General features: G+C 34.1%; 1 long non-coding RNA gene across 1 annotated transcript in view; it reads left to right on the top strand.

The window, feature by feature from the left end:
* Positions 1-6,963, top strand: part of LOC136843213 (uncharacterized) — a 92,924-nt gene extending 85,961 nt beyond the window's left edge. The window contains exon 3 of the long non-coding RNA XR_010854480.1: positions 6,781-6,963. This is a non-coding gene — a long non-coding RNA (uncharacterized lncRNA). The remainder of the gene's footprint in view (positions 1-6,780) is intronic.
* The last annotated feature ends 283 nt before the right edge of the window (positions 6,964-7,246 follow it).

Genomic DNA, 7,246 nt, shown 5'->3' with positions numbered 1-7,246 from the left:
AACCTCTCTTTATTTCTTTTTCCTTTATTATGCTGTGTCCGCCATCGGGATCCTGGATTGCAGTATTCTGCTTTTCCAACTAAGGCGGAAATCTTACCCTGTAATAATAATAATAATAATAATAATAATAATAATAATAATAATAATAATAATAATAATAATAATAATAATAGCATATCTGTACTCTTTCTCCTGTCTCAGGAGTCTTCCTGACTCTGGAAATGCTACCAGTTTTCTATATGCACCTTTCATCTGTCCCACATACAATCACGCTTTGCTCTTGGTGATGCTAAAACGCACATATAGCCCTCCACATATGCTTCAGTACGTGGGAAAACATTCAGCTATTGCTCATTACACAGTCATTTATTAAAAGGTGATTCTTTTCTCCCCCACATCCATTCGTGTTTGAATAAAAAGTTAAAAAATAAAAGCCAAGTTACTATATTCACAAAAACGTCTCAATTTATTTGGTAAAAATCATACGGTAATAAGACATTGGCTATCCTGTTAAGTATAACGCAGTTGTCACCACATCAATTCAATCAAAGATAAGTTAAGAAACGGCTCACGTTCTAAAATGAACAGTTCGTGAATCTGTTTTCATTTCACTCTATTGTATGGCATCGCGACAAGGAAATGTTAAACAACAAATTAACTTTAAAAGAACGTAACTATGAATTCATGCAGATGTTCGCCTTCGATTACAGGAGTAGAATTAAATGAGCTTGCAATACGTGGAGCAACAATCACCGACTATACTACTGACATACACCATTTTAAAATGATCAGTCGTTATCTGACGCAGGTTAACAGCGGTAAAACTCATATGAATATGATAGACAGAGACAGATGGAAAACAAAACAAGGTTACTCGTGCTCGTGTTGACGACAGCGCTGGTTCTTATTATGGGAAAAAGGTAGGACTGTAGGATTAAAAGACTTTTTGGAGAAGGGAAGTCTTGTCTTCATAAGTTAATTACTGAATTCGAGTCTGTATTACCAATGAAACATTAATCCCCAATTAATCAGGAACAGTAGATCCATCACAGCAATAGGAACAGTTCGGCTTAATTCGCTTCGTGCCACGACAAAGTGCTGAATAAACATTTGTTTTGGTGCGGTCATTCTCTTTGTCAGAGATGATGATTGATGCAGTGATATACTAAAGTAAACCGTAGTCGCAGACTCTAAATGGAGCTGGAGAAGTTTTTCCTCTTTTTGGATGCGCGGTCAAGGTACCAACCTATCCAACAATGATTTATTATATACGTAACAAAACCACTTCACGGATTAGTGTAGGGAAACTGACCTATGACATCTCCACCCGATTCAACCTCCTTAACATGCACTAGTTTTATGGTTACAATTGGTTCATAATACTCTGTATGTTTATATAAAGAGATGAAGTAATGAACAACGCACATATGAGAAATTTCATCGGTAGTAACAAGCTTATAGGTATAAGGTTTTTTATAATGAAAACTTATATTACATCATGGCTAGTATGTTACTCCTGAAAAACCAGCGAGACACAAAAACAAAGTAGAATTATCGATCGCAGACCTTCCACAAAATTATTTCACTTGATGAAGCCAGTGGACAGGTCTTTGAAGAAAAAATAGATGGTAAAGATAAATGAACCTACTAGTATTAGATAAACGATGAAAACAAATGCGGTATAAATAAATTGCTTTGTCTCGGAGTATCAATGTTTCTGGCAATAATTCATACATTGCAAAATAAAAAATTTCACTGAGAACGAGATTTATGGTGTTAATCTTATATCAGCGAACTGTTCATATTTGACTAGCAACCAGAATCGCCAAACTGATAAACGATTACATTCACTCAGACAAACGTATTTTGTCCACCATGTAATTACTGTCAAATCTCTTGATTTGCATGGAGCCTAAAATAACGCGGCGCTGTTGATTTTACTTTAAAGAGGTGAGACTATTCTATTTGCGCAACTACACGTACTTTCGTTATCATGCTAACAACCATAGATTTGTTGAGGCGTAATGCGATATATATATATATATATATATATATATATATATATATATATATATATATATATATATATATATATATATATATATATATATATATATATATATATATATATATATGTGTGTGTGTGTGTGTGTGTATTATCATTAACTCTGCTGCATGAAATATTTGCAGCTTTCTTGGAGTAAAGACGTTGTGTCTGCTTTATTTGCTATTGATTTGTTATTTGTCATATATCATTTGGTCTGCTGTGAGCTGAAGACAGAAGAATTGCTACTTATATATCTGTTAGATTCTTTGTTCAGTATTGTAAATTGGTTCCTAGGTTAGGAAGTTAAGCTACTCGCAAGACTGTTGCAATTGCTCCTGTTTTCATTTTTAGATTCTGTACTGTTAAAATTCCCCACTCATTTAAGTAAAGTATAATTTTATTGTTTATGTATTGAATGGTTCTTTTGACATACCTGGTACAAGTTAGCTTTGTGGTTTTGTGTGTAATGTACCAGTTTTCAATACTGAAGTATCTATTGTAGCGTGGAAGCCAAAATGAGAAGTTTTACTGGTCAATCAGTGTCTTTGCAACCACCTTTGTTGTAACGCTTACCATGAGAATTCCACAATAATATATACTCTGGACGAGGAGTGCTAATGACTATATTAACAGAATAATGCCACTATCTCAAAAGGTACATCATTATCAACATTGTAAACTTGCAGTTTTTACGACTTATGATTTATCTGAAGAGCCATAACATTCAATATGAAAAGAAAATAAAAGACCATTAAATACCTACAATTGTATATATAAAACAACGAATAATTATGCCAGTAAAGATGGACAGAACATGGCAGAATGAAGAGATTTATAGAAAAAAAAATGTACAGATATATCTCGTCAAATTCCTGAAAGGTATTCAAATATTTTTCCAGTCGCATATAAATAAATGCAGCACGTAGAAATAAATATTGTCGAACAGTTTTCAAATTTTTCTATAAACAATCGCAGCCTTAATGGTTTACGAGTATGGATGTTGCACATTTTACGGCATAGCGTTCTGTAATTACCTGAGCTCTAATCACCAGAAATTATCACATATCTCATTTTGCATGAATTGCATGATGGTATTTGGCGATGTGTCCATTGGTTTCAGATACAGATTAAGTGACAAAATTAAACTTCTAAATAGTATTACACGATGATATTTGAACGTAGTTAATTTTGTAATCATTCTTATACAGAACCTTAATAACTTTTCTGTTTAAAAAATACTCTCTCTCTCTCTCTCTCTCTCTCTCTCTCTCTCTCTCTCTCTCTCTCTCTCTCTCTCTCTCTCTCTCTCTCTCATTAATCCAAGCGAATTTCTATTCAGATCCTCTGCTTCATTAACCTTTCCCTTCAGATGAATACGAGAACATCGGATGTTCCTGGGGCTCCTCTTTCAAAACCTGTAAAGAAACTGAAGAAGGTCGTTCATCGTTCAAGTCTCCCGAATAATGAATGCGTTTTATTTTTTTCAGTGGGCTTTGAAAAGTGCTCACCTTTAAAATTCACACTCCTTAACGGGCATAATCCTCGTCATCATGAATGTTTTTAAGTCTTTTTTTTTTCTTTCCTGTCTGCACGTGTAACGAGTTTTCTCGCATCACTTCTTCCCTGTGAACTTTTGACCTTAATGACACTTTGCTCCAGATCTTCATCAATGTAGCTCTCCAAGATTTTCTCGGACCTTTAATTGGTCCTCGTCCTAATGCTGTCATGTCTGATGCTTTTATGACCTACAGCGCATCACTTCCCATCATACTTCCAATAATCTCAGTATTTAGTGTTTCAGTTTATTTTGCAGCCTCTGGATACCCAGTTTCTCTCTGCCTTCCTCGTTTGTTATACGATCTTTTAAACATAACTTAGCAATGGATCAAAGCCATTTTCCAGTAGAATTTAGTCAAAATTCCATCCTTGCTTCACTGTAAGCGCCCATGCTTCTACTGGGAAAAGTCCAAGGCTTACACGGGTTGCATATATCTTTGCTCTTAGTAAGAGATGCTCCTGTTTATCTGTATCCAAATAATCTCTTTCCACTTCAGTACAATCTAGGATTTTGCCAAGTTAATATAATTCCTTTATATTTTTCTAGTCTTGTTCTAACACATAAATATGGTCGCCTTCCTGTCTCTCTTCACCTGTGCCTCATTTTCTGCATAAAGATTTATAACTGTCCTCTACACCAGGGGTTCTCAAAGTATGTAATATGGCCCCTTAGGAATACATGCCATATTTCTAGCGGCTCAAGCAAAAACTTGGAACATTCAGGGTCCAAAATCAGGTTTCTTAAATGCTTTGCTGATGATCCGGCGGTTTTCATAGAGTAACTGTGGTCAAGGTCAAATGGGTGGGTGTGTGTGTGTGTATGTATGTATTTATGCATGCGTGTGTGATCTTCGAAAGAATGACAGTACTAAATGCATCCTCAATTCTATTCCTTGAGTGACGGTGCAAAAATATAATTTTAGTTGGCTAATAGACTACCTCAACAGAATTTGGGAGCGAAAGTAAAATTAACTCGTAGATTACTTTGAAAGTCTTATTTTGCGTGTAATTAAAACGCATTGAGGTGTTTCCTGAATGGCAAACAAAACAAAGAAATTTGTTATTACAAATAGGTTGCATCAAGGGTTTTATGATATTACATCTTCGTGATGCTACGAACTTACCGCAAGCAATTAAAAACTTCTGACAATTTACGGAGTGCCTTTCCTTTGTTAGGCTTGTAGTTCACAACGGCAAAAGTAATCGGCAAGATATTACATAAGTAAGTTACGCTAGTTCGTGGAAATATCTCAGATAAAGGTGGGACAACCTATCACAGAAAATGCGGAATTAATAATGTTCAAACTTAGAAAGCCAATAATAACATCGAAATATCCTTATGACACCCCTAACAGCAAGACAGGCAGAGAGAGAGAGAGAGAGAGAGATTTTCTGGAAATATTTGTAAGGCCACATACTTTAATTTTCCTTTGCTTACCCGTAAGCATTAATGTTAAATGAGATACTTGGACATTATCGATATATATGATTTCTTAGCAATCACACTACGTAACTGGGAGAAATTTCCATTATAAGCAATATGCTTTGACAGAACATGCTATATACTTATTGCTTATTACTTTAAGTTTTGCAATAGGGTCATCTCAATATAAAGTATTAGCAACTCCAGTTACTGGGGTCAAATAGATCTATCTTTCGGTGATCTATGTACAATGCTGTATGAGCCGCTGTCCATGAATCTTTAACCACGGCCCTATGGTGGCCTGTCCTATATCGTTGCCTGATGCACGATTATGGCTAAATTTAATGTTGAATAAAAAAAAACTACCGAGGCTAGAGGGCTGCAGTTTGGTATGTTTGATGATTGGAGGGTGGATGGTCAACATACCAATTTACAAGCACTCTAGCCTCATTGGTTTTTAAGTTCTGAGGGCGGACGAACAGATAAAGCCGGCACAATAGTTTTCATTTACAGAAAACTAAAACTAAGTCAATTTTTACAGGGTACTGAGCTGAAAGCCAAACTTTAGATACGTTAAAAGGTTCTATTTCTTACATGCTGAATTATGTTAACGAGTCCAGTGAAAAGAAGATTAAGAAGGGGAGTAAAAGGTGCTATATAACTTCATTAGGAACAGTATCCCAGTCTGTTAGAAACAGAAAAAAACAAAATTTAAGTCAACGAAAACAATCGAGAAAACAGTTGGAAAAGCAGACAAACCACCACCGGATGGGAAGGAAATTTAGAGAAGTGATAAGAATGGATCAATCTCGATTACATTTATATATATATATATATATATATATATATATATATATATATATATATATATATATATATATATGTACACACATATATATGTGCTCACACACACATATATATATATATATATATATATATATATATATATATATATATATATATGTGTGTGTGTGTGTGTGTGTGTGTACATACATGTACTTATATACTTATATCTTATATATGTATATATATATTATATATATATATTTATATATATACACATTTATAATGTATATATATATTTATATATATGTATATATATGTATATATATATATATATATATATATATATATATATATATATATATATATATATATTTATATATATATATATAGATATATATATATACATACATATATATACACATCCACAAGATCTTTTCTGCCATCTAGCCTAAATTTCAAAATATGCATTCCACTGACGGAGCGCTACATTTCAGTTAGACGACATCTCACTATTCGCTTCTTTGCCGATACCAGGGAAGGTGATATTCTTTATATCTAGTTTTTGTTTGTCTGCTTGTCTGTAGGTAGCATAATAAACTGTTATATTTAGGTTTTAAAGAGAATTTAACGAAAGAAAATCTTTCGTAATTACGTTTTGTAAGGACATGATCATAACTTTTATGGGGATAGGATCTATTGACTGGTAAGTTGCCCGCCCTTGCTTTAGTAGCTTCAAGCTTAAGAAACTCGTACTATTACTGTAGAATTTTGTGAATGATCTTTCAAAGTAAGTCTTACTCTTCAAGGCATATGATGATCCCGACAACTAACTCTCAACAAGTCGATAGAAATGTGTTGAAAGGAGTGGCCTGAGGTATGCAGTCTTTGCTTTCCTTTTATTTATCTTTTTTTATTTTATGGTTAATTTCTTAATTAACTTTTCACTCTAACATTCTCTTTTCTTCAGGTTAATCTCACGAGATACCAGATGAATACTACAGGATCACCGTATAAGGAAAGTTCAAAGGGCTAGTTGCCTCATCCGTTGCAACTCCTGCGCTTGATTGCTTCTCCCAGGTAGTCGACTTCGGGGAGGGACACAGACTAGTTGGTGCACTTCAGAAGGGACGTCCTGCTCCCGAAACAAAAGGTAATTGCTAAGCTGGTATTTTCTTCTGAAAAATAATATTTGGCTCAAAGAACTAGAAGTAACACTAGAACAATATTCTTGCCTTTCCAGCATTCCAAACTCCTTCTTATCTAGTTTAGTAGGCACCATTTTCCTTGTAGAGAATTTCGACATCAAAAGCAGATGATTATATGACCAAAGTATTTAAGAAAAAAGTATTGTATTCTGAGGAAGCGAGATGTGACATAAAAGCAAAAACGATGTAAAAATTAACACATATAAGTTAAAAGAACAAAAAAATCTA

Source organism: Macrobrachium rosenbergii, chromosome 11 (assembly GCF_040412425.1).
Source record: "Macrobrachium rosenbergii isolate ZJJX-2024 chromosome 11, ASM4041242v1, whole genome shotgun sequence".
NCBI lineage: Eukaryota > Metazoa > Arthropoda > Malacostraca > Decapoda > Palaemonidae > Macrobrachium > Macrobrachium rosenbergii.
The sequence above is the reverse complement of the archived record's forward strand: the minus strand, read 5'-3'. Positions and strand labels throughout refer to the sequence as shown.